This window comes from Dipodomys ordii, unplaced genomic scaffold (assembly GCF_000151885.1).
Source record: "Dipodomys ordii isolate 6190 unplaced genomic scaffold, Dord_2.0 Scaffold206, whole genome shotgun sequence".
NCBI classification, from domain to species: Eukaryota; Metazoa; Chordata; class Mammalia; order Rodentia; family Heteromyidae; genus Dipodomys; species Dipodomys ordii.
The window spans coordinates 2,188,839-2,203,089 of NW_012267422.1; positions in this window are offsets into that span (position 1 = coordinate 2,188,839).

Here is a 14,251-nt window from a genome sequence, read left to right on the forward strand (position 1 = left end):
ATTGCATTACTTCACAGAGCCTCAGTGACCACAGGTTTTTTAAAAAAAATATTTATTGTAAAAATGTTGTACAGAGGGTTACAGTTACATGAGTAGGGTAATGGGTACATTTTGTAATGAGCATCCTTACCTCCTCCTTTGTTTTCCCCCTACCATCACTTCCCTCCCCACCTCCCTAACTCCCCCAGTCCCCCACCCCAACATTGTAAAATTCATTTTCAACATAGTGTCCTGTACATCTCATCGTCAAAATGGGTCAGCCTGCATCTTCATTTAAGTGTTCCCCAATATCCCTTTTCCTCCCCAAATTACAAAAATGTATATACAAGGTGCAGAACACCAGCATCAAATCCAGTGAGAACAGGGGTGATACTGTGGGGGAAGAACATACAAAAGAAACAAAAGAATCACATGGGGCATTATAAGTACATTAAAAACACTAGCAAGAAAGAAAAAAAATGACTCTTATCCCTGTCTTGGGGTACATTTTGCTTAACATTATCTCATGTGGTCATATATACATAGCCTTTGGCATTCTCTGCTTGTCCTAGACATGTACTAGTCATTGCAAACAAGGGAAACTGTGGGACCTATGTTTCTTTGGGCCTGGCTTACTTCACTTAATATAATTTTTTCCAAGTCTTCCCATTTCCTAACAAATGAGGCCAAGAAAAGTTGGACAAATGGGACTGCATGAAACTGCAGAACTTCTGCAAGGCAAAGGACATAGCTAGCAAGATCAACAGAAAGCACATGGACTGGGAGAAGATCTTCATTAGCCCTACAATGGACAGGAGTCTCATATCTAATATAACTCAAAAAACGAAATCCCCAACAACAAATCCTCAAAGAAACAATTGCCTGATTAATAAATGGGTTAAAGACTTAAACAGAGACTTCTCTGAGGAGGAAATAAGAATGGCCAATAGACACATGAAGAAATGCTCAACTTCTCTAGCCATAAAAGAAGTGCAAATCAAGGCAATGTTGAGATTCCACCTCACCCCAGTTAGAATGGATATAATCAAGAGGTCTAGTAACAAAAGATGCTGGAGGGGATGTGGCCAAAAGAGAACCCTACTGTATTGTTGGTGGGAGTGTAAACTTGTTCAACCACTCTGGAAAGCAGTATGGAGATTCCTCAAAAGACTCCACATAGAACTCCCTTACGAATCAGCAATCCCATTTTTGGGCATTTACCCAAACAATCACAAACAAGGTCATACCAAAGCTACCAGCACAAACATGTTTATTGCAGCATTATTTACCATAGCTAAGATATGGAACCAACCCAGATGTCCCTCAGTAGATGAACGGATCAAGAAAATGTGATACACACACACACACACACACACACACACACACACACACGCACTGCAATTCTATGCCTCTATAAGGAAGAATGATAGTGACCCCAGTTTTGTTTTGTTTTGTTTTGTTTTTGGTCATGGGGCTTGAACACTGGGCCTCAGCTCTTCAGCTCAAGCCTAGTGCTCTACATTTGAGCTACAGCACCACTTCCGGTTTTCTGGTGGTTTATTGGAGATAAGAGTTTCACGGACTTTCCTACCCGGGCTGGCTTTGAACCACGATCCCTAGATCTCAGCCTCCTGAGTAGCTAGGATTACAGGCATGAGCCACCAGCACCCTACTAGTGAGCCCAGTTTTAAGTCCCTTCATTTGCATTGTCCCGGAGTAGGATTTCTTCACCAGTGGTAAAGTATTAGAAGAACACACACTGTGTCCACTTTTACATGTCCTGGGTCTTTCATGGACTGGATTTTCAGTTTCATATGTATTGAATAAAATAAAGAATAAATGAATATGAAGACAAAAGAGTAAAAGATTATATTTAAACCTCTTTAATGACTGGGCCCATAGAACTATAGTTAATAATAGCTCAAAACTCAAATAACTAGGATAAATAAGATGTGATGGCTATATGAGAAGAATAAGTATATAATTCATTTTAATTGGCAAAATAAATGAACTCTTTTCCAGCAACAATTCAACTCAAAGAGAAAAGCCTCCTTTTATATTATTATTATATACAAATGCCTCCTTAAACAATTTGCTTCATACTTCCCAATCATCTCTTGGAAAGAATAAAATGATTGTATGTTATTATATTAAATTGGGCTTCTTAGGAAGAACCATGGGGAAGTGTTTATTAGGCAAATAAATGAATATACATTATCAAGTAGTAAAGTGATATGTTTATATGCTCTAAATAGTTTTAATTTTTTCTTAAAATAGATTTAAGAAAATGTTTTAGTGGTTAAAAATGGAAATGATGATATTCCTAAAGAGATTTGGAGAACCATTTTTTATTGGATGTTTAAAGTGATCTCCTATCTTAAAGCTAGTTTTCTTCTGAGAAATACAGAAATACTAAAACCCAACTAATATCATCAAACAACCCTCACATTTGATCTGCACTAACTTATGAATACCATTATACTTGTATTATCTTGACTCATGGCTCATATGTACATATGGTTTCCACATTTTACAATAAAATTAAGAATATTTCAAAATACTCAAGAGAACAGTGCAGGTATTGATGAGTCAAAGTAGATGAAAAATTATAAGATTGATCAAATCTTTTTTCATCCATTCATACAGGAGAATACAAAGTCCTTAACTATAATTCCAAACACATTCTCCTCAACTGAGTCCCAGCAAAGACACCCAGTTTCAATCATCTATACATTCTGAAGCATTTCTAAAAATCTTACTAATCTATATTCTCAACGCCCATTACAGTAGAACACATTATATGCTGACTGAGTACAAAAAATAAAAATAATCCAGATACAGGTTTAGAAGATGGCATGTGAGAGGAAGATAGAAGGAGACAATAAAGATAAACCCCACACAATCCCCAAACCCTAAATCTTCCTAAGCACTTTAAATTTTTCATGTGGCACTAATATTCTTAATTACATAAACTAGTTGTCCTATATTTCATTGTTCTTTGGCCAATGGTCTATCTGACATTAACTATATTTTCTGGGTAACAATCTCAGGCTGGTCAGATAAATCAACTGGAATAATGTATATCTTTATTTATTTGAGTTGGTATGTTTGAAAGGAGCTAAGATTAAAAAGCTGCAATTTACTTAAATATTTTGGACGATCATAAATTGTACTGTATTTTAGGAGAAATAAGACTATGCATATGTATAGTATGTATTACACATACATATCCTGGAAAATAAAGAGGGATGACACTGCTATTGAATTCTCAAATCTATTAACATAATTCCACCAACCTAAATGGAATCCACAGCTATCAGTTCACGTGCCGAATCAGCCTTATAATTAAAGTGTCTTTCATCTATCTGATGAGAGAGATTATACCTCACAGATTATTCTCACAAAATTTAACCAATTCAGGCTGAAAAATCAAATAATTTTTAGCATAGTGGTTCTCTGTTAAAGAAGGAATTTGATTTTAAAAAATCCTTTTTATTTCATCCCAAAATGAGTGCTAAAAAGCATCTCTGTGTAGACTTGTCTAATTAACTAGGATACTTATGCTATTGCATTAGCTACCAAAGTAATGATTATATTAAAAAAACATTTAGCCCTTATTGAATAAATCATAAGAACTCATTAGAATTGGGTTATTAGGACACTAAAATCCTGACAGCATGATCCACAGATACAAAAGCCCTTCAAGTCAGTTGTTTTCTTAAGAGAGGATTTACATTTTACACATACAGGAGCTTCCTTTGCCAGACATGTGGAGATTTTCTTGGCATATCTAAGTAATTCCAGTATCTTTGGCTTAACTAGGATTTAGATATTCAGAGACCTTATGTCCTATGGCTCAGAGTCCTGCCTTGGGATTACTGTAGGATAGTATGATTATGCAGTAACAACGATCAAGAAGGAACATAAACATTGATCTTTTTATACATGAGGGCAGGATTTCCTTGACAACCAAGTTATATGTAATGTAACTTCAAATTTTTATTGGCTTCAAATATATTTGGGGTTATAAAAGCTATTGGGATTCCCCCAAAATAAAAGGATACAGTGTTCATTTTGGAGGTGAACTAGCATCTTTCTGAGTATATTTACACTGTCAACGGCTGGTTGTATTTTCCCTCCCCTCAACGTGAATGACCATCAGGCAGTGCACACAGTTGCCTCCTAGGGACATCTGTGTAGCCACAGATGATCTGATAGATATTGACAATACTGAAGGGTTATGCATACAATTTAAGTTGTATAGTGGACTGACACAATGGCTTCCTGTGTCCAACAGAAGAGTTTAGGATCATATAAAACGACACTTATCGAAATGAACTCCAAGAAATGGGAACAAGAGGTTTTTTATTTTACTTTGTGTGTCTTTTTTATGTTTTTCCCCTTTCATTGCTGCCTTTTATTTCTATGTCTTTTGTCTTGTATGTAAGTTTATCTGATTTGAAGAAGGGAAGGGGAAGCACAAAAATGGTGGGACAAAGGTGAATTAATTTAGCAGTGATATTCACTAGACACTATGTTGAAAATGCGCTATAGAACTTGTGAGGGAGGGCATCAGGAGGGAAAACCTGGGAAGAAATGGGGGAAGAAATGATATTTTTCAGAAAGAAAAGTACTCAGTACCTGACTTATATAACTGTAACCCCTCTGTACATCACCTTTACAATAAAAATTAAAAAATAAAGAAAACCACAGGAAAGAAAAAATACACAGCTACAAGATCGTTATTGTACTTTCAAACCACTTATTTGAAAAATGATCTCACCACATTACTTATCATCAGGAGACTTGTCAACATCATACTTAGTGTAGGTTCAAGCCGTTATAACCTATTAATAGAAAATCATGCCTTGCTATGAAATCTGTTAATGCATAAAGAGCCAATAGTAAGCAAAATCAGAAACAAAGCAATCAACATTGTAGTACAGAAATAATGACTGAGAATTAAATCCAGGTTGGCATATGAGACAGGTAATGAAAATATTGCTTCCTGATAAGTTTATAGGAGGTTTCCTGTCTCCAGATAGGGCCATTTCAAGAGACGCATGCATTAAGCCTGCTATAACATGCATTATCTGAGCTATGCTTCCCTTCTGCCCTCCTTCCTTCCTTCCTTCCTTCTTTCCTTCCTTCCTCACTCCCTCTTTCCTTCCCTCCTTTCCTTTACTTCCTTCCTTTTTTTCTTCCTGTCTGCCTTTACTTCCTTTCTTTCTTGGCATAAAATTTAATTGACTTTTAGTTATTCTTTCTTCCTAGAATTTGTATATAAAATAAAAGAGGAAGTAATTAGTACTTAAAAGCTTGTTATCTGTTCATGTATTCTGGGTACAATGATAACATTTGACCATTTCAAAGATCTAATGATCTTGTTTCTCTTGATCCCCTACCATCACTACTCCAATGCTGTGCTACCAAAGAACTCATTTACAATTCAAATGAAGGATTCTTGAAATGCATCATAAATGCAAAGCCTGCTTATGTTGCTTAGGATGGAGAAATGAAAGAAAGATTCTTGGTGTACTTTTTTATTTTTCTTAGTGTAAATTTGCTATTCCATAAGCCCCTTAAGGATTAAAATAAGAATGATATCCATTTATGAGCAAATCGGTAAAATTTAGCAAAGTTAAAGTACCAGTCCAACTCATTGTACAAAATGTGACTAGAGAATATTTGTATATGTATTCAGTGTTCACAGAGCTCATAAAACATGTGTTTAGAAACAGTCTAATTCATAATTGTGTGAATAATACAGTGTCTGACACAGGGAATACTCAAATATCAATTGATTAATTAAACATTTACTTTTTTCATGAAAGTAGACATGATATATAGAATATCAAAACTAATTATTGCTCTATAATTTTATTGTGTTTTAAAAATACTAAATATTTTAAATTTCCCTTAAGTTATACATGTATCAGACAAACATAAGGTATATGGAATATATATGTATATTCATAGAAATAAAGAGGTATAAGTAAGTAGAAATTAAATATTCATGATGAATTATTTATGAGATTTAGAAGGTAATGAATAAAGTCTTCAATTAGGCACACAAAGGTAGTGCAGATTGTTACCCTAAATGTCTATTTCTGGAGACATTCTCATAGAAGATATGGCCACTGAGGACTTAGATAATCTACAGATCTGAGCGAAGACCAGATGTTTTTGCCCCTGGGTCATTTAGATAGAATGAGTTTTTGTGCATGTGTGCCAGCCCCAGGCGCCTTTATATGCTGGATTCACTGTGAAACCTCATTCCTGTGTCCTCATAACCACACTATCACCGTGGAAGGTTGAAGTAACAGAATAACCTAGAATTCAGGCAGTGAGTTACACTCATTTCTTTCCTATACTTCTCATTTTGTTCTCTGAATGAAATCAGTCACGTGACTAACTCATTTCAGTTTGATATGAGAGCTTTTTGGTTCCATGGGTTGAGACTGATTTTCCTGGAGATGAACCTACAGCCATCAAAGCAATTTCCCACATGATAGCTGACCATTTTTTTGACCAAGGTGGCACAGGAGACAATCACATCTGGAGTTCATATTCTTGAGGCATCAGTCTAGCCGTTATCACTTTTCCTTTGTTGGAGGAAATCCTAAACTAGGGAAAGGGATCTGTAATGATTTAAGTTTCAAAGGATGGAAATGAATCTCTAATTCCCACATCAGAATGGGATAGATGAGACGGAGGGTGAGTTTTGAATTGTCTAGCCAGGTTCTGCATGGAACCTGAAAAATGGCTGGTAGACTATGAAGGTACAGGATTACACAAAGAGTCCATAGTCCATGTAACTCATTACCTCAAGCTAATAGAAAGTAGTAGTACCAGTTTGTAACCCAAAATTCCTCAAATACTAAATGGGAAATTTCATTTCTGAAGGTGGTATTTACGCGGCTCCTCAAACAATGGACCAGAGACAGATATAATGGTGACTGTTCTTATTAGGAAGTTGGGAGCTCAGCTGATAAAGCATTTCCAAAGACAAAATCATTTAGATACAGTTGAGTTCCCAAGAAATGAAGATACTCTAGATTGGGTAGTTCAAAACCTTCACTGCTTATGCTACCCCCATCTACTCTATTGTTAGGAAGCTGAGTTAGAAACAAAGACAAAACAAAAACAATACTGAAGACACTTAGAAGTGCCATTTACATTGCTCATTTGAGTAGGATGAATGTATGTTTGACCTGTTTTTTTTTATGGCTTACAACCAGAAAGCTGGCTTTGCTGCAATAATATCAACTCAAATCATTGATGATTTGATACAAAAAGCTAAGTGATTATCTAACAAGAAACATCAAGTAAGTTCACCCCCTTATATTTGTTTCCTAAATTATTATTTAAGCTCTTGCTATAATATGGAACTTACTGCTTTTCAGGTAAGTATGCTCAGTATTTAGATATCTATATTTCTTCCATGGTACTTTCTAATACTGATTCAAATTTACTTCTCTATAACTCTATTCCTTATACCTGGTTCTGTGGTATCTTCGTGAATAAATTTTCTCTCTTTTCCATATTTACTCAGCATAAATTTATAGAGTGCTTGTTTTATAGCATTGCTTATGAGTGGCTGGTTATTGCTACTATGATTTAAAAATCATTATAGATGCTTCTGGTTTAGATGATTATCTCTCAAAAGACGATTGCCAACTTCCAATTAAAACAAGCCAGATGATAGGTTGCATAAAAATAAAATAGAATAGGACCCAGATCCACCTAGATGATGGAGTAAAAAACTCTAGCCTGTTTTTTCTGCTGACTGAAATGAAGGGATGATTTACAAGTTGCCACAGTAAGTACCAAGGAGAGAGGTGCCTAACACTTAGCAAACTTTAAGTGTCCTTGTGAGGGTTGACTTGGCTGATTCAAACTCAATGAACCTAGATGCTTTTAGAATGTTAATAGTTGCTTAAATGAAACAGTAAAGGAGGTCCAGGACTTTGAACTTTCAGCAAAGGAGATTGCTAAGAAATCCCTTCTCTTTGTTAATGCCAGCATCAGAAATTGTAAGACAACTACAGCTGTGAGGTCAAAGACTGAAGATGACTCAAAAGCCCTGGGATATATTATGTCAAGTGGAGTAAGTTAGGCTCAGCTACAAAGGGTACATGATTTCTCTCCTTTGTGGAAGTTGGATGTAAATTACAAACATATGTGTAATATATATGTATATATGTGTGTATATACATATACACATATATGTATTTGTATGTGTGTGTGTATATATATATATATATATATATATATATATATACAGGGCCATATGAATGTATAATAAACAAATTGAAGTATGGCATATGATGGGTGAGTTCCAATAGAACAACTCCTTTAAAATAATTTAACACAATGAATACCAGGAAGCTGAAACATGTTTTTTTCAGGGACAGGTAGGGGTTATGGGGAGCAGGGGCCAACAAACAAGGCAAAGAGAAAGGGTAGACAAATGCAATCATAATATTCAGTGTAGTTAATGAGGGTTGGGGGTGATTGACGGAGATGGGGGAGAATGATGGGAGAGGTGACTGAACAAGACTCAGTGTACACATATATTGAAATGGTGCATTGCAATCCCTTTGGGTAACTACATAAGGATGATTTTAAAAGTATTTTTCTAGAATAATAACAAAAAAAAATCCAAAGGAGTTCAAGTTCAAGTGTAACACAGCAGGTGGAGCTAGAGAACAAAGAAAAATGTATCCGCTAACCAAAATGGTGGTAGCAAGTTGTGGATACAGGGAAGAGATTTTCCACAGTTTGGAAAGAAAGTGGCAGGAGTTTAGGAAGCTCTCTACAACTGATGGTACTTAAATCCCAGGCCAAGGATAGCTTCAAACCATTTGAATACAGAATTAAACGAAATGGAACTGATATTTTAACTCTTCCTATTCTAGCAAAACAAGGGATATATTTTTCTGGAAATGGCATTACTTACTTCAGTATCCACTGTATTCTATTTTAATGTTCAACAAACAATTTAAAACTTGAAATGCTCAAAGAAGCAGGAAAAGTTTTGTGGAAACCAAACTAGAAAAGGAATAGATTTCGAAATTCTTAAACATGGATTTTAAAGTGACTGTGATGAAAATTAAAATGGAAGGTGAAAAACAAGTAAATAGGCTATCATTTCAGCATAGATGTAGAAACTAGGAAAAAGAATCCAAATAAATATGGAATGAAAAATATGGTATGAATAATGGGGGGAAATCGATTTGTGAACTTAAAAAAATGACTGTATATGGCAAAGACAAGGATAGAGAAACATGAAGAAAGATTTTTAATAAAGTATCCAAAATTCAGGCACATGTTTACAATCCCAGATACCTGGGAGGTAAAAATTCTGCGTATCTAAGTCCAGGGCTGGCTCAAGTAAAAATTAGCACATTCAATTTCAATGAGTAAGTCTGTTGTGACAGCATATACTTGTGGTCCCATCTATGCAGCAGGCTATAGATCCTCTGATCACTGTCTGAGGCTGGCCACTAGAGAAAAAACACCAGACCCTATTTGAAAAATGACTAAAGGAAAAAAGGTGCCTGGACATGGATCAAGTGGTAAAGCAATTTCTAGCAAGCATAGGCTACATAGTTCAAACTAAAATGTAGCCAAAGAAGGAAGGCAAGAAGGCTGGAAGGCAGGAAGGCGGGGAAGGAAGGAAGGGAAGAATGAAGGAAGGAAGGGAGGAATGAAAGAAGGAAGGAAGTAGGGGGGAGGGAGGAACCAAGGGAGGAAGGGAAGGAGACAAGACTTAAGCTGAAATTAAATCTACCAGATCACCTGTATTCTGAGGAGCAATATAAAATCACTCACAAGCATATTTAGAGTTACAGGAGGAAATAACATAATAAGAATAGGAGAAAATACGTGAGAAGACAATGGCTCTAAGTGTTTATTTCAAAACATGAACCCATCTATCAAGAAGTTCAATAAACACCATAAAGGATGACAAAATCAATCATAGTGCTGAAAATCAAAGACAAAGAGCCAATATTAATACCAGTCACATCATACAATGAGCAACACGTCACACTATAGGAAAAATGGAGGCCAGAAGACAACAGAGAAATCTTTAATGTATTCAAAATGAAGAAAAACAGTCTATATATTTACATCAGTCAAAATTTCTCATATATGACAACAAAAGAAATCTTTCTTTTTTCAGGCAAACAAAACGCTGAGAGACCCTCAATCCATTTATACCAAAACACAATATTAGATTTGAAGTGAAATAAATGCTGATGGGAACTTGGGTTTTCAGGAACGAATGAAGAGTACTAGGAAAGATAAATGTCTGAAAACATAGAAAGAGATGATACTCCTTAATGTTTTTAAGGTACAGTGCATGTGTGAATAGATAACGTAATTTTATTGAGAGACTACTGGCTACTTAAAACAGAAATCATAATGTTCTGTATGCATCCCTTACATACTGGTGTATTTCCAGATGATTTCAGAGCTCACACATATATATGTCAAACAAATTTTCACATTCATTTAACAAACTTTATACATTCCTTTTAGCTTACCTTCAGTAAGCTAACATATTTCTGATTTATGAACACATAAGCTTTTGGACACATATTCCCCTATGCAACATCTATTGTCCTTCAGTAAAGTGTTTGATTCTTCACTAGCAAATGATGAAAACTTTCCCTGTACACCAAATTATTTCCTCTTCACAGCAATGGATGAATTCTTTGTCTCTTGTTTCTAGCTTCTTGTTTCATTGCTATTAAAAGGTGATGTGCAGAAGGGTTAAAGTTACATAATTTTTAGCTTCCTATTCTTGGTTAGAGCATCAACTAGTTAACATATTACCAAGGCTTTTATAGATCTAGAGAGAATTAAAAGTTCATGCAATGATTCTACTTGCTGTTTGCGAAACTGTGGGGTTAATTTGTCTTCAGAAATGCCAGAGAGTAATTAAGAACATAGCTCAATGGTAGAATGTTTGCTGAGCATGCACAAGGTCCTGGGATCTATTCCTAAGCCCATGTCCTCCCCCTCTCTCTTTCTACCTCTCTCTTCTCTCTCTCATCTATCTGTGTAAAGTCCTGGTCTGAAATTTTTATATCTAGAAGAAAAAGTAGCCACTGAGGCCCTTCTTTTTTTCCCTTCATTAATTAGAAATAACATTTTTTTGTAGGATAGTAACTACAAACAACTGAAGTAAAATATAATTCTCCAATATAAGGACACAAAAAATAAGATTCCCTTAAAAAGTCTATTCAAACTGGACTAACAATTTATGTACATATTATCAAAAACAAAGTAAAGGTAATTTGAAAATGCTATAGATTTGTCTAAATGCTTTTGATACTTTTGTAAAGGTCACAAATGACTCTTGAAATATAAGATAAATTTCGTATGACGAGGATGTTTTTCTGATAGAGGATAACAATTATATTTGACAAGAAGTATGGAAAAATAGATGGTTACAATTTAACAGGGAAAACTTATAGCTAAAAGATTCTTCTATACTGCTTTGTGAAGGGCACATGTGGGTCATGAAATGATATCCAGAAAGGATCAAATTAAAAAATAAACACCACACATTATATAATTAAATAAGATGGCAAACAATGAAAACACGAGAATAGCTCACCAATCACAAAATGCCAACATGTATCTGTTGTAGTTTTTTGGTTGGCCATTATATGGAGCTGCTTTCCTCCTCCTCCTCCTCCTCCTCTCCCCCTCCTCCTCCTCCCCCTCCCCCTCTTCCTCCTCCTCCTCCTCCTTCTTCTTCTTTTGTTTTTGAATGGTAAGGGGAAACAAAGGAGGAGGCAACAATGCTTGATAAGAAATGAACTCGTTACCTTGCCCATGTAATTGTAACACCTCTGTATGGTATTTTCACAATAAAAAGTTTAAAAAATGGAGATTCTTCTTGACAGTGCATTTCTTCCCATCTAGACAGAAGCATGATACTAAGGAAATGAACACCCTGCCATAATTCTCAACTTTATTACCTTCCCCCTTCCCTCCCTCCCTTCTTCCCTCCCTCCCTCCCCCTCTTTTTTCCTTCCTTCTTTTTTCCTTCCTTTCTTCCTTTCTTTCATTTCTTTCTTTCTTTCCTTCCTTTTTCTTTCTTTCTTTCTTCATTTCTTTCTTTCTTTCTCTTTCTCTCTTTCTTTCTCTCTCTCTTTCTTTCTCTCTCTCTTTCTTTCTCTCTTTCTCTCTCTCTTTCTTTCTCTTTCTCTCTTTCTCTCTCTCTCTTTCTTTCTTTCTTTCTTTCTTTCTTTCTTTCTTTCTTTCTTTCTTTCTTTCTTTCTTTCTTTCTTTCTTTCCCTACTAGTTCCCTACATCTCTAGGTACTTTATACAACTTTTCTTTCCTAAACTGTGATCAAAGTAAAGGAAGAAATAGTGAAGTGAAGGAAGAATATACTGTGCTTAAACACAAATAAAAGTCTTGGACAGCACTAGGCTATGCCTATGTCTGGAATTAATGTGGCAAAATTACTTTAAGTGGTATATTTATTTTTAATTTTTAGATTTGAATTTTTCTTTCTTACATGGAAGCATCAAACATGAACCATATGATTCTGAAATCCAGATATCCCGTTTCCAATTCATACTGTACCTTTGAAACACCTGCTATGGCTGGCCTTCACTTATTTTATGAAGTGAGTTGCATTTTAATGCTTTAGTCCTCTGCTTTAGAATCTACTTATGGAAGAATGTCCTCTTTGTTACAATCACCAGAATGACAGTGTTTAAGAGAATGTGTACAAATGTAAGAAAATTCTAATGAAGTGAAATTTTATGCAATAAGAAATTTTAGACTGATGGAGAATCTTATATCAACATGTCAGTTGCTTCTCCTAATCTGATGCAATGTATTTTTTGGATCATTTGTATTGGTGTGCATGTGAGTATATGGGGGGATGTCTATATGTGCATGCATGTGTGTGTGTGTGTGTGTGTGTGTGAATATGTGTGATGGAATTTTCTTGATTAACTATCCTCTCTGTAATACGATTTCAATGAATTGTATTACAGACATAAAATTACATAATTAGCACTAGAATGGCAGAACCCTCTTGTGTCTTAATCAGGGAGGGCATATTTAAAACATGGAGCAGTAAACTCTGTCATCAGTACAGTAAAAAGCAATACCAAATGACTAAATATTAAATGAGTTTAAAGGCAATAAAATTAACATAGTTTACCTAAAATCTAAAGAGGGAAATTATTCTTACGTAGATACCATATGAAATGGTAAAAACTTGAAAGCATATATATATATATATGTATGTACATATACTATATATATACAAATATATATATTCTTATTATTTTTTACTACTCTCTATTAGTTAGGGTTTTGACATTCTCAATGTGAAAATGTCCTAAATATCCTTTGTCATCCATCCAATAAATATTGTGAATAAAAAGGTACACATATTATGAGATCTTTCCAGTAAAATAATTTCACATTTTATACTTTTGTTTTCACTTTGAAAGGTTCTTCAACTCACAAGAATTTGTAATTCTTTGTGGGGTGCCTAACACCCAGCTTTAGTAGTGGTGACATGTTGTGGTGACATGACTAAAGTTGTAATTGAGATTTCATCCATTTTTCCATTCACTCCTATTCTGGGATACCTTCTTACAGTAAACTTTATTTTCAGAGATTTGCAAACCAAACTTTCATTTTACTAACCTGAAATTTTAATGAACATAACTGTCTTTCTCTTTTTCATACCATTAATAATCAACGGTCATTACAGAGTTAGAAATGAGACTCTGGGCTTAGGATCAGCTATTTGTGAAGCAATGACTAATATTTAGCTTACCAAAGTAGATTCCTAAAATGTTACAACTATCTGTGCTATATATGGTACAGGACTCATGTGGTGAATTAAATCCCATTTCACATTAGAGACCACTAAGATATTCATTGATTTAGAGATGTTTATTGAGCAGCTTGTTCTGAGCAAACACCACACTAGACAATGTCGGGGATAAAAATATGCATAAAGGTAGTTTCTCAATCACTGAGGGACATGGATAATATAGCAAGGGAAATATGACTGTGGAAAAATAAATGAAATAAACTTCACAGAATGAGAAGTAGCCTTGATAAGAAAGAGACACAGGGGAGTTCCCTTAGTACTGTGGAGTATTTTACATGCCATAATTTCCCCCATGCAAATACCAAAATGTTTAAATTGTATACCTACTTTAATTCGTCTAATTAAGCACTCTCTGGCCCTTCGCCCTTACTTAACTTTCATTCC